The sequence below is a fragment of the Cetorhinus maximus genome, chromosome 5 (assembly GCF_964194155.1).
Source record: "Cetorhinus maximus chromosome 5, sCetMax3.hap1.1, whole genome shotgun sequence".
NCBI classification, from domain to species: Eukaryota; Metazoa; Chordata; class Chondrichthyes; order Lamniformes; family Cetorhinidae; genus Cetorhinus; species Cetorhinus maximus.
Window position 1 is genome coordinate 10,098,522 of NC_135883.1, and position 25,200 is coordinate 10,123,721.

Consider the following 25,200-nt stretch of genomic DNA (forward strand, 5'->3'; position numbering starts at 1 on the left):
TTTGTGAATGATCTAATGGCGATTATTCCTGTACAATGAGGCACATTCTATGTTCTTTGCCGTTTGTGTCTAGTGTTAGAGCTGCATGTGTATTTCATGGACACACATTATCTGTTGTGGATAAAGTTATATAGACAGGTTCTTTCACTAAACGAATGAGAGTTTATTGAAGGATTATTTTTTCAACAGAGATAAATATACCCCCTGGTGTTAAAATGGGAGAGAGGATGTGTTTATGTGCCTGATGATCTACAGAACCTAGTCTGCAGTAATCGGAGTCACACTTAGGAGCCCATAAAATTGCTGAACTTTTATCCCTTCCTAGAAAGGGGTCATGAGTTCAGCACTAGCTTCACACAGAAAAACCGGAAGTGTAATTGGGTTCCAGTGCAGCTTCAATGTAATTATGCTAGCATCTTTCATTGCTTCCAGGTTAACTAACAACATGAGCCATGGCATTACATTGACTGATACCTTTGGGACAGCAGTATGTCTCTTGTTGGGAGTGCATCAGAAACAGAGCCTATGCAATTCTGCTTTTACAACACAAGTATAACTACACCTATTTTCTGTAGCTTAGGTTTGAGTTAAATAAACAACTTATATTTATATAGTACCTTTTATATAATAAAATGTCCAAAGGTGCTTCACAGAAGTGTTCTTAAAGAAAGGACATCAAGCCACGTGAAAATAATTGGCCAAAATCTTGTTGAGGAATCAGGGATCTCACTGCTCAGGGAGTTGGCGAGAGACTCATGCTGCCTTATTTTGGGAGGCCCCCCCCACCCCCCCCACCCCCACCCCGAACCACATGCCAACCAGACTGTGGCAAGGCCAGTGGCAGGCCTTTCCCCCCTGGAATCAAGACCCCCGGGAGCAGAAGTCTCACCTAATGAGAGCTGCCGGCCAATAAGAGGCCGGAAGATCTGGTGCTCAGCAGCATTACTGGGGAGGTGGTGGCTGCTGCCGAAAAGACAAGGCACGGTGTTCCCAGGATCACCGAGTGGCCCAGGCCATGGGTCAGTCATGTGGAGGATGAGTGTTTGTGGGGTGGGGGCTCATGGTGAAAGGGGTGTAGGCAGTCAGCAGCCTACCCCCACTTCCTGATGTTCAGTCCCTTGATCAGGCACTCAGTGCCCCATGCACCCCTCACCCCCCACCACCCTCCCAGCACCCCTGGAGGTAACAAACTGGCTGCACAGATTCGCTTGTTGTGCCTACCGCATGGCAAAAGGCCCACCCACCACTGCCTTTATACCAGCGTCAGGATTGCGTCTCATTACATGCCAATCCCACCTTCAAGCTTGTCACCAACAAGGGCAGAAGATTCCATCCATTATGGCAGGTGAGCTAAGGCTTGGTCAGACAGGTAGGCTTTAAGGAATTTTTTAAAGGAGGAAAGAAAGACCAAGAGACAGAGATTTGGAGAAAGCACTTTACAGCTTAGGGCCCAGATAGCTTAAAGTACGACTGTCAATGGTGGAACAATTAAAACTAGGGGTGTGCTAGAGGCCAGAATTGGAGGAACTTAGATACGTCGTAGGGTTATAGGGCTGAATAAAGTTACAGGGATAGGCTGGAACAAGGTCATGTAAGGATATGAAAACATGGATCATGGGGTTGCTCAGCAGGTTCTGTTGAAGGGTCATGAGGACTCAAAACGTCAACTTTGCTCTTCTCCGCTGATGCTGCCAGACCTGCTGAGTTTTTCCAGGTATTTCTGTTTTTGTTTCAGCAGGTACCAATGTAGCTCAGTAATCGCAACATTAATTGTAACAACCCCTGCTATACAATGCACAATGCTTTGAAGGGCTAAAGGGGTTAGTGTGTTTTGATATTCTAGGGTGGTTTGAAGGATTTATCATTTGTTTGAAGATAAGAGGAGTTATAACAGTGGGACAAATATAGACTGTTAATCAGGTGAGAACACATCAATAATTAGTTATGTTCTGGTGCCCCTTGCAGCAGGCACTGAGGAGCCATTGGAGTGACAGTCATTGTATGTTCTCCTCTGTCTTGTACTGCTTGCAAAGCAGCTAAGGCCACCAGGACTGCCCATTTCCAGGCCTTTTAGCTTTGTACTGTTGTAGGCTACAAAGCATGCACTATACATGATCTAGAGCTTTTAATTGCCCTTTCTGACCTGACAACAACTTGCATTTATATAGCATCTTTACCATAATAAAATGACCCAAGGTGCTCCAACAGGAGCATTGCAAAGCAAAATTTGACACCGATCCCCCACATAAGGGATATTGGGCAGGTGGTCAAAACATAGGCTATAAGGAACGTCCGAAAGGAAGAAGTGAGGAAGAGAAGTGGAGGAGTTTAGGAAGGGAATTTAGGACCTTGGCTATTGAAAACATAGCAGCCAACAGTTGGGCCATTAAAATTAAAGATGTTCTGAGGACAGGACTGGAAGAGCGCAGGTATCTCAGATATCTACGCTCTCTAGATCTGGTCAAAATTAGAGATAGGGAGGGGCAGGCCTTGGTGGGATTTGAAAACAAGAACAAGCATTTAAAAATAGAGGCGTTGCTCAGCCAGGGCCAACGTAGGTCAGTGAGCATAATAGTGATAGGTGAGTGGGATTTGTGTCGGAATAGGCAAGTCTAGATGTGAAAAGGGCATGGATGGTGGTTTAAACAGCAGATGAGCTGAGGCGAGGGTGGATTCTGGTGATGCCATGGAGTTGGAAAGAGGCAGTCTTAGTGATGGCATGTGAATGTCGGAAGTTCATCTTGAGATCAAATAGGCTACCAAGCCTGTGAACTGCTTTGTTCAGCCTCAAGATAGCTGTCAGGAGAAAGGTGAAGTCAGTGGCTGGGAAACTGCATTTGTAGCACAGATCATAACTGTAGTTAGGGTGTTTATCAAAGCAATCCTCCAATCCATTTTAACTAACGTTGGTGACTACATGGTTATGGTAAAGTGGAGTGCTATGTACCTTTAAGAGAATGTAGTTAGTTGGCCATGCGACTGTATTGACCAATCGCTACACAGCGCGGGCTTCTTGGGAAACTGGAAGTCTAAAGCTGGAGGTGATTGAAGAAGCACACATTGTGTTAATGCTCTGTTCTTAGTTCCAATAAACTACCAGTGTTTGTTCAGTTAATCGGTCTCTCTGCCTACATTGTTTCAAGCACCAACTAATGTGTTAATCTCAAGGGCTCAGCTAGAGTTCACCGGACCTGATGACCAAAAAACTTAAAAATGGTACTCTGCAGTTTGCATTTAGATGCCTTGTTGCCCCCAGAGTGCCAATTAGATTTTGTAAATACTCCTTATAAAGTTCTCTCTATGTTAAGCTCTTCCTTTCCTACTGCAGTCTTTTTACATGCTTTAATTACAGTCAGATTGCAGGTGATTAAACAGCTATGGATGGCTCTTTCTAATTCAACATCAGTAAGCTCTCATAAAAAAGCCTAAACTATTTCAGGGAGGAAAATCTAAAATCAGAAGGCATAAAAATTGGTAATAAATAGGAACTGGAAAATTGAATGTTTTTTTAAATGTACACAAAAGTGATAAGATCTCCAACACACCTCTAGCATCCCTTTGTGCCAACACGTGAAGTACTGAGTGATTCTTCCTAAACTTAAGAGAAATCGTGCTGTGTCTCATTTAAAATACATTCTCAAACAATGGCCCAAAAGGTCAGCCAGAAGCTAGTGCAAATTGGGCGGGAATCCTGGGGAAGGTCAGACTCCCTGACCCCCACTCGCATCTCCTGTGTGTGCAGGGCTAAACCGACCAGCCACCCTTGTAAAATGGAAGACAAGAGATATGTTCAAAACTGGGGGAATGAAATTCCCATCTTCATCAATGCTAACGAAACCATAGTTTTGAGTAAAAATGGTGAAGTAATATTTATTTCCATATTTTTGAGTTGAATTTCAGTCCCTAAATTATAATAAATTGCATGTCAGCTTTTAAAAATTATATAAAATTAATTACAGCCATAAACCAATGGCATTTTGAACATTGCTGAGTGCTTAGATTTCACCACATAAATCTTGTCAGTACAATTATATTGGTGCTTACTAGGAATGGGGATCTTTGCAAAAAATTTGCTAGTGAAAATTTATACATATGACAAATATATTTATTTGTGAAAAGTTACAATCCAAACCATATGGCGATTACTGAGAAGTAGAACTAGAAAATAAACAGGAGGAAAATGGACTGTTTTAAAGGCCACTTTAATAGGTGGAAAGTAGGTATATTCCTGTGAGAAGGAGAAACATCATAAGATGAATGTCACAGAGACTAAAGAGAGAAAAGATTCCTTTGGTTGCTCTGTACAGTTGTTATGAATTGGTACATGAAAACTTCTTCTGCTGTCTTTTAGCAAAATCATGAACACATTTCTGAATGCATTTGAAGTATTTCTACACGTGTGGAAGAATCCGCAGGAATTCTTACCTCAAGGAGGTTAAATATAACCCTAAGGTCAATCAATCAGACCATTTTAACTGTGTGTATTTGTGTGTGGGGGTTACCTCATCTAGGCGTACTGTTTGTCCTCAGAGATGCAACCATATTAACCTCTAAGGCAGGCTTTTTAAGCAAGTAAGCAATAGTCTTTCAGTGGAGTCTCAGCCTAACTTTTAAAATTGATGGAAAGGCAGTTGAGAAATGGACCAAAAACTAAAAGAAACAGTCAATAAAGGATTTCCTGGATTTCTTTTATAAAAATAAGATCAAATAAGTGGGGTTAGATTTGATAGTAAAAGAGTAAAATTAAAGATAAAATAAATTAAAGGTAAGGCAGGAGAAAAAACCTGGACAGAAAAGAAAGTTAGGGTTAAGAGAAGGAGAAGAAATAAATGTATTTAAGAAACAAAGGGTTGAATGTGATGTTTGGTTCAGTGGTGAATACCCAGTGTCTGTCGGCAATATAATAAAGAAAGGGCAGGGTATAATGGATTTGACAACAAGGCAGCTTGTCACTTAGTGTTGTCAAGCCCATTCTGGTCTGCAACTTGCTAAGGGAACCCTGTCAAGACTGAATTGGTGTTTGTGACTGCTTTCTGGATTTGGGATAGAATTTCAACTTGATGCCCATATGTGAAATTGGCATAAAATTGGCTGCCTGTTCCTGAGTATATATGATTCCTATTTCAATTGACCTAGTGGAATGAAGCATTATGTGGTTTCTATAATAGGGTGGGGGGGCATCTGCAAGGTCAGTTTTATGGCTGGGTGAGAAGTTGAAAATTTCCATTGTCACTATTTCCATTTGTCTCCTTTTCTGTCAGCTGTAAGGAATTGTAATTATTCTAATATAGTGTGAATAAAATGCTAACAATTAGATCCTTCGAAATTCAGCTAAGCTATGAGTTAATTTGAAGGAAGAACTCAAACTAATTAGGAAAAGCACTCTTATGTGTCAACCACACACCATCCTGATTTGGAACTATCGTCATTCCTTACCTGTTGCTGGGTCAGAATCCTGGATCTCCCTTGAGCAGTGTGGGTGTATGTATGTACACCACATGGACTGCAGTGATTCAAGAAGGCAGCTCACCACCCTCTGAGCTATTAAGGAGGGGCAATAAGTGCTGACCTTCCCAGCAACGCCTACATTGTGCAAAAGAATATTTTAAAATGTTTAGTGCAATATAATACGGATGACTGTGAATGAAGAAAATATTTTGCACCTCCACATTATAGTCGATGGAAATAAAATTCAGGAAAGATGTACAGTGGGCTGTTAATTTGCTATAACCTGCACAAAGTCAAGGTGCACACTTATGCATCTTTCCATGTCTCTGTCTCTCTTGCTGTCTGTTAGAAAGCTGGTTACTAGAATGTCTACATTTTCTGTCAAAATAGTCCAAGTGATAATCAAATGATCGTTAAAGACTGTTTACTTCAAAATTCATTCTTATTTTGAAAACAAAATTTGTTAATGTATCTTGGGAAAGATATTCTCATCATAAATTTGCTTGACTTTTTTTCTAGCTTTTCTTTGGAGCCTGAATGATATTTGAACCCAGAGGTGTGCCATTCAAAGTGGTTCCTATTTCTATTGGGTTTGCGCCCTGTAATGACAGTGTGCTCCTTTTAGCCAGGTTAGATGCATTCTGGCACTGTGCTGGGATCTTAGAACTGACGATGAGAAGTGCCCACATTTTGTGATTAGCATCCCATTGCACCAAGTGTATTACATTATATGTCACAAAGTATTATAGCACAGAAACAGGCCACTTGGCCCAACTGATACATGCCAATGTTTCTGCTCCACATGAGCCTCTTCCTAGCTTTCTTCATCCAACCACATCAATGTATCCCATCTCCCTCTTGTGCATATCTAGCTTCCTCTTAAATGCATCAATGCCTTTTGCCTCAGTTATTTTTCATTGTAATGAGTTCCACATTGTAAACACTCTCTGGATAAAGAGGTTTCTCATGAATTACCTATGGGATTCACTAGTGTCTATCTTATATTTATGGCCTTTCCTTCTGCTCTCACGTGCACATCAAAACATCTTCTCTACTTCTACATTATCCAAATACTTTCATAATCTTAAGGACCTCTAATAGGTCAGTCCTCGATCTTTTTACGGGGAAAGAAAAAGCTCATTCTTTCCTGATGGATATAACCTCTGGGTTCTGGTATGATTCTAGTATATATTTTTTGTTCCTTTTTTTGTTCTATTTAACGGAGACAAGAACTGTGCACAATGCTCTAAGTGTAATCTAAGGGTTGAATTTTAAGGTCGCTGGGCGAGTGAGGCGGGTGGGCCTGGGAGCGGCTGTGATTGGCCCCTGACCACGTATTCATGTTGGATAGCCAATTAGCGGCCGGCCAGTGTGAAAGACGCGCTGAAACGCTCAGCGCTGCTGAGCTGGGGGTAGGAGGAAGCCTGTGCGTGCACGCAGGAACGGGCGCTGAAAGCTCCCGGACAGCACAGAGCCGCCTCAGGGAGCCGAATAATTGGAGAAACAAAAATAAAAGGTTTAAAAGATGATATAAACGTGTGACTCAGTCACACGAAGGGGGACATGTTTAAAATGAAGTTGAAAAATTCTTTCTGTTTTTTTTACTTACTGTTGGAAACCTCACCCCACCCGTGGATGAGGTTTCGTTAAAAAATATGCAAAGGCCGCCTATTCGCCCACCCGCCAACCGAACGGTTGGACAGGCAACGAAAAATCCAGGTTAATTACTTGGCTTAAGGGCCTTAATAGGCCTCTTCATTGTCGACGGGCGTGCTGCCGGCTCTCGTGTGTGCCCGATGACCGAAAGGTGGCGATAGTGTGTGATGACGTCGTGGCGCTCCCCTGATGTCATCGCGCATGATGTTGTGCCGGATCGGGTCAGGCCCGCGCCAGCCCAACGAATGTAAAATTCGTCTCCAAGGTTCTAGAGCAGTTTAACATAGCTCCACTGCTTTTCAACTCTACCCCTCCAGTAATGTACCTCAGTAAATGTTGTTTTTATTTAAATGGCCTTATTAACCTGCACACATCATACGAACATAGGAATTAGGAGCAGGAGTAGGCCACTCGGCCCCTCGAGCCTGCTCCGCCATTCAATAAGATCATCAATAGGAGTGTTACTTTCAGTAACTTGTGCATTTGTAATTTGAAATGAGATGAAAGTGTTGCCGCTATCAATTGGTATGTCACTGGGACCTGGGCAGGCTGGAACAGTTTGGTAAAGGGAATGTTGAATGTAAAAGACAGTTTCTGGAGCAGAGATTTTTGTTTTACATGTACCTGAACAGAGTTGTCATTGCCTTTGGCAGCCTGAGGGTTTGTGAGACCACCAGGAAGGTTTTCCACCCCTGCAAAGCAAAAAGTTTTGAGTTACAGTCATGGGATTCCCCTTGACATTTTAATGTCCTTGTTTGCTATTTTAATGAAAGGGGAGGAGGAGTAGTCTAGGATGGAAGACAGAAGGGTGAAGCAGCATATGACAAGGTTGTACCCCATAAGATATTACCTACCCTGAAGAGTGCGTAGGTCACTGTTACAGTCACATCATATATCTATATAGTGTATTGGGAGGTGGACACTACTTTTAAGAAGTAACGTGAAACAGGGACACTGTTCCTTCACAGAATGGACTGCAGAAAGTCAGGTGATTTCTTTTGCGGTTTCTGCACAGTTCCAGGGAAGTCACTTAAAATGTAAATGGCCTTGCCAGATGCTAATTAACAACCCCTCACCATTTCAGGGGAAGAGATTTAAAACGACAATAGCTGCTAAACCTGCTGACCCCACCAAGATAGGATTTCAAATAAAGTAATTCAACGAGGATGGTCAAAGTTGGAATGTTGATGAGATATCAAACATTTCCACATTGTGTGTCAATTACATTGGCTCAACCCATTGTGTGGACAATGCAATGCATCGATACTATCATCACATGACTGAAACTGGTTGGAGAGGGAATCAATACCTTATTAATGCACAAGGGTAGCCCAGCAAGGCAGTCTGGGAGCATCACCTCAGAGGGAAAGATCTGACCCAGAAAAAGAAAAGAATCATGCCTCAAACAGACAGTGAAGAGAGGCTATTTCATTTGATCTCCAAGATTATATTTTCTTCACTACTAGAGCTCAGCCACAATTTTGGCTGAAACCACCAAACTTCCATTATCTTCAAGGAACCAGGGAGGGTCCTTCAGGCCTGCAGCATTTTCAGCCACCATCTTAAGGACTGTGTTAAAAAAGTGACCTCCTTCTGTTTTGTACTTCTAGGCCAGAATTTTCCTGTGGGTGTGCGGGGGCGGGCCCCACACGCCTGCGCATAAAATGATGCGCGGTGACATCGGGTGAGTGTCCTGACGTCACTGTACACCATTGTGATATTTGGGAAGGCGGGTGCGCTATTAGTTTGGATGCGCGCCCACCATCAATTAACGGGCCAGTTAAGGCCCTTGAGGCAGCAATTGATCTCGATTTTTTGCAGCCTGTGCGACCTTCAGGACGTTGCACGGGCACAACGGGCAGGCAGGTAGGAGACATTTGGTTAAACCTCATCCACGGGTGGGATAAGAGGGGTGAGTGGGGTCGCGAATGTGATGCTTGAGGTATTTAAGTGTAAAAGTAACTTATACTTACCTGTGTGAGCAGAAAGACTTCAAAACTCATACCAGCTGCTAGGACAGGAGTAAAAGCCTTCTGGTCAGGGCTCTACGGTAAAGATCATTTCTGGGGCCTGCAGCTTTCAGGAAGCCTTCCCTTAGCTTGGGAACAGGAGTTGTGCTCTCCACTGGAGGCACCTCCTCTGAGGAGGAAGGGAGGGCCAGAAAGGGGAGGAGGCAGCTCCCACAATGCCTACATCCTCAGACACTCCCAGGTGCCGGGGCTCTTCAGTGCTCCAGCCCGGCTGGATGGATGGCTGCTGGGTGACAAGGGCTATCCCCTCAGAAGGTGGCTCATGACGCCTCTCCGCCATCCAAGAACAGAAGCTGAGCAACGGTACAATAGGAGCCACGTCTCCACAAGGGCCATGGTGGAGAGAACCATCGGTCTTCTCAAAACGGGCTTCCGATGCCTGGACCGCTCAGGGGGCGCACTCCAGTACCCCCCAGATCATGTGTCACTGATAGTGGTTGCATGATATGCTCTCCACAATCTGGCGCTGGAAAGGGGGGACGCAGTGGATGAGGAAGATGTAGATGCAGTTGCTCTTAATGCACAGGATGACTCCAGCAGTGAGTCTGAGGATGAGCACGCACAGGGAAATGCTGAGGGGGTAGAAGCTGACCCGGGCAACCTCCAGGGAGGCAGGGACACCCGGGAGCCTTTAATCCAAAGAACCTTCAGCTAGCACACCACAGATGGACCTTCAACACACGACAGGGCTGCAGACTGCACACTCGATACCTGAGTGCAAATCAGCCTGGATAAGAACATTAACTGAGGCCCTTGTCAATAAAGCTCAATGTCAAACAACTCACTCATAACACCATGGCTTCCCATATACATGCAGAAATAAGGAATCACCCTGAGGCATGGCAACATGTCAAAATTTATTGAGTAAACAGAAGTAAATTCATAAAGCAAAACAAAAAAGGTGTTGGACATCACACCAAGTCTTCCACTAAGTACTATGGGCCTTAAAAGCACCAGTGAGAAACCCGTGGTGTGCCTAAGCTGCCTTAAATTTCCGCTTACGGGTGCTATGTCTAGGTGCTGTCCTCTTGCTGGCACTGGCATCTGAGACAGCCAGCACACTGTGCTGTCCTGTTGGCCTCAAGACCTTGATGGCCGTCTTCTGGCTTCCGGAGCCTTTGATGGCCCGGCCTGGGAGGGAGCGGCCAGTTCCACAGTGCAGAAAGAGGATGAATGATCTCATCTGTGTCACTGGGGTAAGGCCACCATCTCATCACTCTAAACTCACACACTCACAGGACCACCACACATTCACTGGCATCTCACTCACTGCCAGCTCAAGGGACATCACCAGCTACTCTCTCACACACACCCTCACATCTCCATCTGTCCTCACCCCCTCTGGAGACTGTCTCCTCAGCCCTCACCATCTTGAGTCCATGTGCACAGATCTACATGTGCCCCCAACACACACCCTATGACACCCCCTTCCCAGTACAACTCTTTCCCTGCAGCCTCCTCCCTTGTCTGAGGCTTCTTCTCCCCCTTCCTCAAGCAAACCCTAGCCCTGCAGCCGTTGTAAAGTCACCCCCACCTTAAGGCTGGTCTGGTAGATAGATACCTGCATGTGAGCCCCCCCTCCTAAAAGTGAGGTGATGCTGCCCACAAAGCCTGGCAGTGAGTGCTGTTTGAAGAACCGTAGGCAAACAAACCTTGAAGCCCCAAGCGAAGTTCAGGTCACCAGGTGCATGTCGCTTATGTACAATTGTGAAACATGTCGGAGTACAATCACGCCGATGTGCCTGGACGATCCGGTGTTCAGGGGGTTGGCGGGGGTGTTTCCGGTGAGCAGGGCTTATAATGAGATGCAGATGTATTGAAATTAGGCTCCTGATATGCGGCGGCAGGAATGGCAGCCCAGCATCGATGGGCCGAGCGGACGATCGCAAACTGGTTTTACGGCGATGTGAAGCCGATTTTGAGATCTCGCAATATTGTCCGCTCTGATGCCTGCTGCAAATGGGAGCGGATGATTCCGCCTGGGCATTTCGCTAAAAATACGCATCTCGTTGCGGCCCAGCCAATCGGTGAGAAAATGGGAGGAAATTATCTCGCATTTCTCCCCATCCGTGAAACCACTCGATTCCCAAAAAACCCTCAGTGAGGAACACGTACTTCCCCCAAAAGGCAATGGGGCTGCTGGAATAATAACAAAAAGCGCTGGAGAAACTCAGCGGGACTAGCAGCACCTGTGGAGGGAGAAGCAGAGTTAACCCTTCGAGTCCGTGTGACTCTTCTCCGGAACTGAAAGCTGTGTCAGCTTCTGCCCCGATCATCCGCCCATTCAGCTCTGCTAGTTAGCGGCACTGAAAATGACCATGGCATTCAACTTATTATGCTGCCGCTCATTTCAAGCAGTACAGAAGATCCATTAAGTCTTGCCAGGTGCCATCTGGGCATGTATTCCACAGATTATTGACACCATGGTTAGGAGAGACATGGCGAATTTGATCAGTGCCAGACAATACATTTCTATTACGTTCCTGGATCCATCAAAGTGTACAATGCAACAGATATCAGTGACATAGCACATGGAATGCCTGCAGTGATGCCCCTTAATTTCCACTGGATGAATGTGCAGATTGTGTGCCAGGTTTTGCTAGAAGTTGCCATGATGTTTTTGTCGCCAGGACTGGAGTGTCTTCAAGGAAGAATCTGAACCAATGGAATAGCAAAGCGTAGAGATAAAAGCAAAAAACTGCGGACGCTGGAAATCCAAAACAAAGCAAAGTTCAACAATTTTAGATCTTGAACTCCCTCCTCCATCCCCACCCCCTTTCCGTTTCTTCCCCCTCCTTTTTGTTTTTTCCAATAATTTATATAGATTTTTCTTTTCCCTATTTCCATTATTTTTAAATGTATTTCCACCCATTGTTTTATCTCTACCTTTTAGCCTTTTTCGATTCCTTCACCCCACCCCCACTAGGGCTATCTGTACCTTGTCTGTCCTGCTTTCTACCCTTAATTAGCACATTCCTTTAGATAATATCACCACCTTCAAAACCTCTTTGTCCTTTTGTCTGTAACATCTTTTGGTTATCTCCATCTATCACTGGCTGCTTGTCCCAACAAACCGCGCCCCCCCTTAAACCAGCTTATATTTCACCCCTTTCCTATTTTTACTTAGTTCTGTTGAAGAGTCATGAGGACTCGAAACATCAGCTGTGCTCTTCTCCGCCGATGCTGCCAGACCTGCTGAGTTTTTCCAGGTATTTCTGTTTCTGCTTTTGCTTCATACCCTTGCTACCACAGATGGTGACCCTTCCTTGAATTGTAAAATAAGCAGCAACTAAAGAGTGCTGGAAAAAATGCACAGCCTTTGACAAGAAATGTAATTGAAAAACCTTATAAGAGTCTTAGAGGTTACTTTAATAGATCTAGAGGGGATCGGCAATGTGCCTGATCCCTGAGTGGGTATCCTGAGCGGTTGTAATTTGCTGAGCCTTAACAGCCCATCTTGGCTGCCTCTTTCCCCCTTTAATGCCTAAAGTATTCAGCCAAAATCACCTCCAAAAACCTTTGGAAGAGGCCAAGGCCTCCAATAAAAACTTTAATGAAGGATTTAAGTGGTGCAAAATGGATAGATTTGATAGTCAAAAATGAAAGTTTTCTGTAGTACGATTGATGACGAATAGCCAGTTAAGAAATATCTGCCTGAGCATCTCCTTTTATGGCTTGGTGTCAGGTTTTGTTTTATATTGCCCCTGCAAAACTCCTTGGGACATTTTATTCCATTAAAGGTGCTATATAGATTCAATCGGTTTGCTTCTTGTTAAAACAGGATTGCTTGATTGGGTTAATTACTCCGACAGCCATCTTTTAAATTCACCTGTTACCTTCCCCAGAAAGTGAGTGATCTATTGTGAAGCACAAAGTTCTCAACAGCAAGACGTGCACCCAGTGGAGCAAGAAATATCAAGCACTATGCTTAGAAGATCCTAATTACCACAATGCTCGATTCGGCGGCACATATACTAAAATTGGAACGATACAGAGAAGATTAGCATGGCCCCTGCGCAAGGATGACACGCAAATTCGTGAAGCGTTCCATATTTTTGTACCACCTGTCCCTCGTGGAAAAACTTATGCAGAGAAACACCTTTGACCACAAGTCCATCAGGCAGTGGTCGGCACGTAACGTCTTAGAGGCCCTGCGGGAAAAGGAGAGGGTGGATCCTGTGGGATGGTTCCCCGAGCAGACTGTCAAAGTCATTTGGCAGGATGCCTCATCGCCAGAACTTTCCAACAAGCACCAAGACGTAGCTTGGCAGGTGGTGAGAAAGGCCCTCCCCGTCAGATCTTTCCAACACGCCAGGAGTCTCACCCCCTCTGCACGTTGCCCTCGAGGTGGCTGTGGTGGGGAAGAGACCTTTGTTCACCTCCTTGTGGATTGTGCCTTTGCAAAGAAGGTCTGGAGAGAGATGCAGTGGTTTCTGTCGAGGTTCATCCCGATCAGTTCTGTGACACAGGACTCTGTGCTCTACGGGCTGTTCCCAGGGACACACACCAAGACAAACATCAACTGCAGATGGAGGATCATCAACTCGGTGAAAGACGCTCTTTGGTCTGCCCGAAACTTGTTGGTCTTCCAGCGCAAAGAGTTGTCCCCAACCGAGTGTTGCAGACTGGCACATTCCAAGGTCCAGGACTACGTGCTGAGGGACGCACTAAAGCTTGGGGCAGCCGCCGCAAAGGCACAATGGGGAAAGGTCGCTGTCTAAGACCTTTCTGCCACAGTGCACCGAGGGGCTGGGAACTGTTGAGAGCCCCTCGGGCTGTACAGCTCAAAATGAATGTCTGCATTGAATACTAATTGTAGTATAATTGTATTGAAGCACCTCAGAGTGCAACATGATGTATGTTGATAACTCCAATACCATTGTCTGATTGTCTGCATTGACCAGATTGAAATGATTGTAATATTCATTAATTGTATTGATGCACCTTGTGATCCATGTGTAAAAGTTGAATCTGATTGTACTTTTGTGATGGTGATTTTGAAATGGTTTGGAATGTTCTTCCAGATATTTTATGAATAAAGTATATTTTTCAAAAAAAAATAAATAAATAAATTACCACAACATTCTCTTGATAACCCACACAATCCCAGCTTGCATTTTTATTTGAGCACTTTGGGAGTTAAACAATATTTTTATTTCGCTGTTGGCTTGAAGTAAGTTTTACAGGCATTTGGTGGTCTCCTCCTGCGGTGAAACCATGATGACTGCACCGACGTTTGAACTGAAGATGGCCACAACCCGCAGGATCACCGTGGGTTACAGACACCAGTCATGTAAGAGAAAAGTGAATAAGACATGTCACCTTGTGGTGAGAAGGATAGCTGGAAAAAAAGATTTTGATATTCCTAGGCTGTTGGTACGCGTCTTAGAATAGAGAGTATTTGACACAGTCAAGTTTCTATATGAACTTAAATGCCCTCAATGAAATGTAATTTTAGCGTATTTTGAAGGACGTGCAGCCTTTCCTTGCAGAGATCTCATCTCTTTAGGATGCAGATGATTCTAGATTATTCATAACTGCTGCATTTCATTTCTTTCCAAGTCAGAAAATGTTCTATTATCAACATGCACAACCTGAGCTGGACTCAGGTTCAACTTCGCTTAACTGAATTTGCTTGCTGATACGCTATAAACAGGACAGTACAGGCTTCAAAACAATGGCAGTGATAAAATGGCTCTCCAAATGGCTCTCTCAATTTCCTTGTGGGACTTTGACAGGTAATTGGTAGAACTATAAATGGCCATTTTTAGCTGCTTGCATTGTTTCCCCAGGCGTTCCATCCATTTCTTGCCAGAGGAAACGTGTGGAAATTCCAGGCGCTGATCTTGTAGCACTAATTCGCTCCTGATATAATGAATATAGTCAATTACTTCATTAAGAGACGATAACACCCTTAATTCTGTTTCATCCAGAGTTATCCTAGTTCCTCCTCACCAATCCCGCAATGTTCGAGGTTCCATGTTTCCCTCAGAGTGGTGGTGTAGATTTTCCATTCAACTAATAACTGCACAGGACACCCAACACATTGCAGGTAGATAGGAAATAATGTATATCGACATGATTCAGGATTTTCACTTTTGTTGTAGGAGAACTGATAATTGCAAATCAGGCATTTTTTAGGAAGCCCATCTAATTTTCCTTTAACAATGGAAATGCATCTCTGTGCTTTTCTGCCCCTGCATTATGTTCTAATTTATCTAATTTTGCTTTATTTTCTGTGTCCCGGCTAGAGGACATAGCCCCAGGAAATTCTCCCTTAATACCCAAGAGTACAGAACAGATACTGAGAAAGAAAGACCAGTGGAGGGAAAAGACAAATATGACCAACAATGGGAATAATGTCAAGAATAAGGGGAAAAGAGGGCTTGTCCCTAAACTATAAAAGCTACAAGTAGTAGGTTGAACCTGGACAAATATAGTAATAAAGTAAGGAATTGGTCAGTGGAGTTACAATATGAAATGCAATTAGGGCAATAGGGGTGTTAAAACAATTTCCAAATATGTATATAAATCTGTGTGTAGCGAGTAGGTGGGGCCATTGAAAGATCCATAGGTAAAATTATCACGTTACAAAAGAATAGCAAATATCCTAAATGATTGTTTCTTCCCTGCAAGACAGACCATGGGGGATATGCTCAGTACAAAAGTTCTATTTCAGGGAAATGTGGAGGAATTACTGAAAGAAGTAGGCTTCAACATGATTGTTTCACCTTACTTTTGCATAATTTTAGCAGGAGTATGATAGACCAGTCGAGGGCTAGACTAGGACCTGGTTACTTCAAATCTTAATCTAATTGTGAGGGATCTTCCCATCTCCAGCAAGGCTGCTGTTATAAGAGAGGTGGGGTCATGAGTTACCATGTTCCTGACAATTAAAGGAATCCAGTGAACCTCCCAAATCTCCAGAACATGTAGGAACTACCTGGGCAACCAAACCAGAATCGAGACCTGGATCCCCAAAAATCTGGCAATCTTTTTGTTTAAGTATTCAGGCGAATCCCTTTGCAAAAGTTTCTGAACTCCATGACTTTTCATTCCATAACTTCCAACGTTTTTAGGATGGGGTGGCAGTGGGGTTTGGGGCAGATGTATTCCTTACCTGCTGAAAGCGTTTAAACAGTAGGACCTTCCTGAATCTGTGAGCTTTGATTGGATGGGCAGTGGAAGTCTGAGATTGGCACATCTTGAAACTTATGCCGCTGTTTAATCTCAAGGAGATAAGGCTCAGGGGAGACATTATTCAAATATTCAGAATTCTGAAGACAATAAAAAACTTGGTCCTAATAATATGTTTGAAATTGTCACAAACTCTGGAACTAGAAGGCATTATATCATGAGCACTAAACCTTATAAGATGGTTATGTTTTAAAATGCCCCCTTTAACTTAAGGTGAAACAGAGCATCCTGGAAAGGGGGTTGGTGAAATCATGATAAACACCTCAGCTTGGAGACATGCGTGTGTGATCCAATTGCCATAGGGAGAGAAATTCAAACTGAAACCCATGGAAATGCTGGGCACCAGTTTTAAGGTCTTTTCACTGTATCTCACAGGAAAAGGATAGCTGCTGTTTGAGTGACAGAGACACAGAAGCTACTGCCGTGGGAAAGCTGGTGAACTGTTTTATGTTAACTCAGCAGGGGGCTTGTGAAACTTTGGTTTCTGTTAAAAAGGAAGGGAACAGAACAGATAGGATCCTTGGAGACTCAGGGAATGGGGAGTCGTCGAGGTATACATTGCAGGTGATAATTGGATCTGGAAGACTTAAAAAGGGAGCAGAATGATTGTTGAAGGACACTGGAAGTTTTGACCTGGTGAGCTGGGAGTGACTATGGGACTGTTTCTGTAATGCCACATATCTGCCAGTAGTGAGGAATTGCATAAAAGTATTTCATAACAAGTATTTTGGTTCCATTCATTGGTTAATACAGAAGTACCTTTTCTATAGTTCGATATGTTAGTGGCTTGCTGATAATGTTTAATTTAGGTTGATTTTAGTTTGTTTGTTACAGTAAAAGTCTCAAAACATGAAATTTTGTTATTTGCCATTGTTTGCTGGAAAATTCATCTCTTTTTAAACATTATCAGTCCCTATGGGGGTCATAACAATAGGCTCAAGCATTGAGCAGGGAAGGTGGTGAATGCGTATAATGGGCTTTCCAAGGAGACAGGGGTTTGGAAAAAATGAAAGAAGATTTGAATAGATATTTCAGACGAAGGGTAATTCAGAGTTATTCGTTTTTGGGATTGGTTGGTTAGAATGCGTAGTCTGCTCCATTCCTGGACTTGCCCTTATTTGTAAACTAAACCACTCATGTATTTTTATACTAGAACTCAGGCTGAGTTTTTAGTACTTATTGCCAACTAATTTAAGGCGTATATTTAGAAAAAGAGGAGCGTGGTGGCCTTGCATTTAAAGAACAAGGGGCCCATCTTTAGTACATGCCATAGTTAAAATAAATAGGTTAATTATGTAAATGTGCCGGGGCAGCTAAGGGACATTTTTTGTGTGTATATTTTGTGTTCTGCAGCACAGCTGCACTATGTCTCCATCACTTGTACAACAGCAGTAAAAATGCTCCTGCAATTCAGGTTTATTGGCACCATCAGAGTAGGTTATATATGGATGTCAACGAGACAGGCGTCTCAGTTCTTTGCCATGTGGACTGTGGCCTACCCTTCTGTGTTCCCGAAGAAACTGTAATGTTCATCCGAAATGCTCATGAACTGTGTTGAGTTGAGTGCAGGATAGCTATGGAGGCACATGAGACATTGAGGTTGAGAAACAATTCCAAATGGCAGTGACCTGAGTGAATTCTTCAGTATTACAGAAAAAATATAAACTGAATGTATGTTAACATAACAATGTTATGGTCAGCCTCACATCCAACTCAAAAGATACTAGCTAGGGCTAGCCAATGTGAATTGTTAACATTAGGGTGAAATCCTTGACATTTTGCCCAATTACTTTTGGAAATTAGTAAGAAATTCCAGTTTTTTCTTTATGGAAGTTCTGGGTGTGATTATTGACTTCAAGGTGAACAAAGTTGGTGAGATCTCCTGATAGTGTAGGTTTCACATGGTCCATTGGAAGAACTGTTGGGCTGAATGAATATTTTTCAATCGCCATTTGCTTATGCACAAGATAGGGAGGGACTGATTATCCACGGCTATAATACCAATGGGGATAAACTGGAAGGCCGGAAATTAGGGGTTGGGAGTCTAGTATATCAGCTCTTGGCCTTAGCATAGGAATTCTATGCTGCCCAAAGGGTAGAACACCTAGCCACTCCTTACAAAGCCACTGGTATTGAAGGTGATGGAGCTTTGGGAAGGGATTCCTAATCCTGGATGCATCCTCAGAAATCAAGATGTACGCAAAATACTGCGGATGCTGGAAATATGAGACAAAAACAGAAAATGCTGGAAAAACTCAGCAGGTCAGACGTTTCAAGTCTGTATGACCCATCTTCAGAGCTCGTATGGACTCAAAACATTAACTCTGTTTCTCTCCCCACAGATGCTGCCAGACCTCCTGCGTTTTTCCAGCATTTTCGGTTGTCCTCAAAATCAAGTTGGGCAGAGCACTGATTGGCTTTATAGGAGCTCAACTGGGTTGCAGCCTGTATCACTGAAGTATTTCCAATTTTGTTTTCCTGCTTCAGTTGAGGAGGTACCTGACATTTTTTCCCAAGGGAAGGAGGCTGACGCTTGGGAAAGGGGAGTGCTGTTGTTAATAATCAGCTTGACGTCAGGAACAGAATGATTAGAATAAGAAGTCACGTTTGAACATTAAGGGCAGAATCTTGCCCTCGGATGGCGGGCGGGCCCCACCGGCTTGGCGGGCGGGCGGACAGCCGACCCCTGCCGCCATTTTGAGTGGGTCGGCCAATTAAGGCCCGCCCAGCGGCCTGCCCAACAGAAGGCGCTAAGTGCTTCCTGTGCGGGAGTGGGGAGGGAATCCCCAGCTGTCAAAGTGCGCTCTTTCACGCATGCTCCCTGAGACTAAGTGCTGTCTCAGGGAGATTGGTGACAGTGCACAAAACTTAAAAAGCAGAAAAATAAAAATATTATTAACATGTCCCCCTCATATGACAATGTCACACGAGATGGGACATGTTAATAAAAACAACATAAACTTTCTTAAACTTTTTTGAAAAGGACATCAAACCTCATCCCGCCAGTGGATGAGTTTTCATGTATTATCAGAAGCCCGCTGGGGCTCCTGGCCTGCCCGTCAGCTTTAAGCTTGGACGGGCAGGTCTTTAATGATCTTAACTAGCCTGTCAATGGCCTTAATTGGCCATTGACAGGTCGGCGGGCGGACAGCTGATTTCGCTGTCCGCCCGCCTTCCTAAAAATTTAAATGGCCCGGGATGACATCGGGGATTCCTCTCAACCTCATCCCGTGTCATTTTCCCATCGGCGACCAGGCCCCGTCCCCAAATCACCGACGGGCAAATCCTGGCCTAACTCTCACATTGTTGAATTCTTAATGATGATAAGTTATCCATATCCTTTTCACTATATTTGTAATTTCTCTTTACACCCTGACCCATAATTTTCACAGCTATGACAATAATGCAGAATAAACAATCCTCAGGCTCAGTGAACTCATGCCTTAACATTTCTCCAAGGATTTTAGTAATAACTTTTCTATCATTTGCTTATATCTGGAACCTAACTGAGATTTGTTAGTGTGATGTCAGAGACATGCTGGTTTGACTTTGGAAATTTTGTAGTTTTGAAATTTGTGTGGAAGTAACAGGTATACATTATTGTTTGTGTTGATTGTGGATCTCTGAAGTCAAACTGTTATTATAAACCAGTTGGACTCTGAAGAAGGGCCATGCGGACTCGATACATCAACTCTGTTTCTCCCTCCACAGATGATTCCAAACCTGCTGAGTTCTCCCAGCATTTTCTGTTTTTGTTGCACTTTTGCAAGGTTTTCTTTTCAACTTTAAATACCAAGGAAAGTAAGTAAATGCGCACAGCCAAGTCTATTGGCTGGAATTTTCCCGCCCCGTTGGCATCTGGGTGTCATGGCGGGCGGGTGGAGTAGGTGTACGATATGGCAAGAAGGCCAAAAATCGTTCTCATGCCGTCGTGAAACCAGTTTGCGATCATCCTCTCCACACGTCAATGGCAGGCTGTGTTTCCTACCACCACACGTTGGGGCACATTAGGGACTTAATTTCAATACTTTAGCATCTCATTATAAGCCTAGGTCACCGGAGTCATCCCACCATGCTGCATCATCCAGGCACGTTCACACCTGTATATAAGCGATGTGTACCTGGTGAGCTGCACTTTGCTCAGGACTTCGAGGTTTGTTTGCCTACCTTGCTTCGGGCAGCACTTGCAGTCATCAGCGCCAGGCTTCACAAGCAGCACCACATCACTTTTAGGGGGGTGCTCACGGGCAGGTCTCTACCTACTAGACCAGCCGTAAGGCAGGGGTGGCTTTTCATGGCTGCTGGGCCAGGGCTTGCTTGGGGAAAGGGGAGAAGTGGCTTCAGGTAAGGGAAGAGGCTGCAGGGCGAGGGCTGTACTGGGGAAGTTGGGTATCCAAGGGTGTGTGTGCGGGACACATGTTGATCTGTGTCAGTGGCCTCAAGACGATGAGGGTTGAGGAAGCATTCCCCAGAGGAGATGAGGCCAGATGGACATGCGATGGTGTGTGTGAGAGAGTGAGTGGTGATGTCCCTTGAGCTGACAGTGAGTGTGATGGCAGTGAATGTGTGATGGCCTTATGACGGTGTGAGGTTAGAGTGATAAGATGGTTGCCTTACCCTGGTGGCACGGATAAGATCATTTATCCGTTTTCTGCACTGGCCGACCTCTTGTGTGCAGCATTGTCATTGCCGTTGCCTCCCAAGCCAGAGTGATAAGGCTGATGGGCCTCCTACAGCCAGAGCGGGGTTAGAGGGCATCGCAGCGCACCTCCACAGTGTCCAGAAGGCATCCCAGGGATGCGTCACTGAATCAGAGGGGGCTGCACTCATCTTGGCTTTTGGGGCCATGTCTTCGCCGAAGAAGTCTTGGGCTACCAGGATTGAGAAGTGTGCGCGTGGCTGCATTTTAAATATGGTGCCCCGTATGAGGAAGTGGCAAGGTAATGGTGTGGTGGGCAAACTGGAGTCCAGCCGCCAGTGAGACAGTGTGTTTCCTGTGGCTGCGTAACTAATGAGGTGGAAATAGGACGATACAGCATGAAAACCCACTATTGTGGCCAGCGGGTAAAATTACTTTTTCACCCCCCGCACCTGCTACCACTCTTTGTGCAAATCTGGGATGATTCCGCCCAGTGTTATTTTTTGATGTAATGGGAGTAATAAATGGAGAGGTGGATGTTCCCTTTGTTTACGTTCAGGTTATCAGCATAATCCAGGCCGAAGCGGCTGAATCTGCTCAAAGGATGGGAGGATTTTAAACAGTGCGGAATATCTACTCTTGGGTGTTCTAAATGACGACAAACCAAACTTGAATCCTTCAATTTCGGCTCTGAGTAAACATTACTTAGTATGTACTTTGCATTCTGTTCTTTGTAAATCCCTCATGCTGGAACGTACAACATTTTTTTTATGACAAGTAACCATGATCAAATCCTAGGAAATCCCATAATCCCATATAACAGAAACAGAACTTGGTTATTCAACCACCGCAGACTAAAGGCCCTCATTATAAGTGGATGGAATTGTGTAATGCAATCCCCAAAGTACCAGTAAAAATCTCAGATTCCTGCAATCAGTTGTCTTATTCAGTCACCATAAAATAAAGGCTCGGGCCATAATTTAATAATATGGTGAGTACTCCTGGCATGGAGCCTCATTGAACGGGAAAGGTGAATCGGATCATTGGGAGTAGAAAGTCCGGACTGAAAGGTCCTCATTGGGCCCTAACCACTCAGGGGAGGGTTTAACTTTTTTTAAATGCTCAACTTTCATTCTTTGGCTTGATATTTGATCAATGGGATTGGGGCATTAAGCCACAGTGCCATGTTTCTCTAGATGGTCCAGCAGAAAATACTATGGGCAGTGATCATCTGGAATATGCGTGTATCCAATAGCCCATATTTACGGGAGGCGGAAGCCCTGTTCCATGCCCAGGGAAGTCCCTGGAAATCCTCAAGCAACATTAAAGGGATGTTCCTTAGGAATAAGCGTTAGGATAATCCCATGTTAAGGTCTTTGCGAAGGAGATGACACAGCTCTGTAACTGCCTCCCTGTTAAACCATAGACAATGTACTTCAGTCATTGGCAAGTATTGATGGGTGAACCTGTGGATAAGATGGGTAGCACAGCGATGGGTATGGTGTTTGCTGCAATCCAGCATTTTTAGCAATTGTTTTCTGCTACTGTTTGCCCTCTGAAAGCAATTTTTGTTATACATGAGCTTCTTATCCAGGCAAACTCTGTAAAACAGCAGTGGTTTCCTCCTGAATCACTACATGTGGCAAAATCCCTCAGCTACATATATCTGTTCCATATGGTTGGAGGGAGTACATTGCTTGTGTGATGTATGAAGATTGACATTCTTTGGGTACTCACCTTGAAACACCAATAATCTTGGAAATAATGAACAATAGATTAACACACTATTCACGCTCAATAGCCCAATGCTGATACAACAATATCAGAGCACAATGGAGAATTACAGTTCCCTTTCTCCAGTGAAAACTGAGTGGATGGTATCTAAAACCAGAGACGTCTATTTACTGCTCCATTTCTGCTTTATAGAAGGTTTAACTTTGCTGTTTTTGCCAGCAGTCTCACATCCACCTATCTCAGGTGACAGCCTTATTAATATGTTTTGTCTCGTGGTCCCCAAAAATCTGAAATAAGCACATTTTTAAACTCAAATACTTGAGCTTCATAAAATATATTTCCCAGATCGCACCATGTGCTGCCGACTGATATATTGTTGCTCGGAGTGCTGAAGGTTTCTGGAAATGTTCATCTTTAGCTGCCTGAACTTTCTGAATTTCTTCTCTTTCCTTCTCTGTCAAGAGTTCTTTGTGTCTTTCAATATTGGCCTTGAGAATTTCATTATCTGACTCCAGCCTATTTATCTGACTTTGCATGTTATCTCTCATAACGATTAGATTTACCCAATCCGTAGGCTCTGTGAATCTGGAAATGACTTTCCTTTCTTCCATCTCTTGGAGGCCCCTTTCAAGCTTTCATTTCTATTGGTACATTACGTGGGGGAGGAATCACTGGCTTCTTCTCAGGTTAATAGTGATGTGATGCTCAAACTCTTCAAAGCATCAAAACACTTTGCATACTGTTGTAATATGCCTTTAAGGGCTGGAGCATTCCATCACTAGAAGGGAAATGTGTTCTGTGATCCGGTCTTAGTTTCACTTTTGCTTTGAGCAGAGCACACACAGCAGCTCTGATATCTTCAAGCTTTATACCTATGTATAACTGTTCTCATGTGCCTAGTCTTAATAAATGAATGAGCAACATGTTTATCCAATCCCTTATGAGTGAATGGTGCCGTACGTCTTGCACAGTAAGCAGGCCAAGGTATTATATCATTAGAGTAACATGACAGATACATTTGGACTAGACCTTTCTTGCTTCTGATCAGAGGGCACTTTTCAATGGGTTTACTACCTTCAACCCTCAGCTACGCCTTCTTCATCTCATTTTAACTGAGATCAGTTGCAGCTCTTTGCAACTGCTTAACCCCAGGAAAACAGGACCATCTGCTTCAGTGATGTAAAATATCAGGTTAACATCTTTGCCTTTGGGTGTCTGATTTGGGTTGTTCCTAGCTGTAGATTTTCAGTTCCCCCATATGCCGACAGCATGGTGTTATTCGGTTTCAGAGCATCTTTCTTTGGGTAACCATTTTCTTTCAAATTTTCAAGAAAGATCTTCTGGTATAGTCCAAATGGGATGTTACTTTGTGCTCTGGTATCAAGTTAAGCTTTACATTTATGGTTGTGGACTTGTTTCTCACCTTCTTCCTGATCTGAATGGCTGTGTGAATTTCTTTATTTCTGGGAACTTTCGCATCCAGACATTTCATGCAGTTGTATGGTCTGTATGTCTATCATACCCTCAAACTTATCATCTCCCAGGGTATGGATGTTTTGATTTCTTTTCCTTCTCATTTACTCCGTTGCTCTGCCTCTGGTAATTCTTTTACCATCTTCTTTTGTTCTTCACATATTTTCCCAGTAATTGGACTTTCCATAAGTTCTGCAGTTTGATCCATATATGAGATGTTTTCTTATGTCTGTAAACTCATGTGGTCATCCACACCTCTTGCACATTGTTCTCTCTGTATGTTGTGCATTCTTTTGTTGCTTATTCACAGCATCACTCCTGCTGCTTTTCACTTGACTTAAATGAGGGCTAGCCATTTGGGCTGTCAGTGTCTTCATTTATCTACTTATGGCTTCATGAGCTCTGGCAGTGTCAACAGCCTGTGAGATTGTAAGCTCGTAATTTTGCAGCCAGAGTTTTTTTATACATCAGAGCCCCAAATGAGCTGATCTCCCAGGCTTTCATTTGCTTTCTTGAATTTACACATGCTGGCTATATTCCTCGATCGTTAAGAAATTATCAACAGGCTCACCTGGTTCCTGACTCAGTCTTCGCGTGGATCCAATGATTTGACCTTGGCTGGAGATATGTGCTGTATTTCTCAAAAATTTTGACTGGATTTTTACTGTCACCTTCACTGACCTCCCAGCTGTTAAACACATCTGAACCTTTCTCTCCTGCCCACCAAAAGGACGCTTTCCTCTTTGCTGGTGCCTTTTTAGAAATCTACTAAATGTCAATCTGTGCTTTTGTTTAAACTTCTCAAATGCCTCTATGATATCATCAGCCTCCCAATTCATCCTGGCAATTCTATTAACAAGAGCAGGCTAAACAGAGGACCTCATTATGAATGCTTAGCTGAGCTCCGAGATTGGGCCAATGCACTTAGATCTGAGTGCCAATAGAAAGCTGGCCAGTGAGATGTAGCTGAGGCCCAGCCATTATTATCATTCAGGGTTCTCCCACTGAAAGTGTCAGCCCAGG

At 43.8% G+C, this 25,200-nt stretch overlaps 1 non-coding gene across 1 annotated transcript; it reads left to right on the plus strand.

The window, feature by feature from the left end:
* Positions 1-13,084: 13,084 nt before the first annotated feature.
* Positions 13,085-13,191, plus strand: LOC144681164 (U6 spliceosomal RNA). The gene has a single exon (XR_013576699.1). It is a non-coding gene; the product is annotated as a U6 spliceosomal RNA (small nuclear RNA).
* Positions 13,192-25,200: the final 12,009 nt, after the last annotated feature.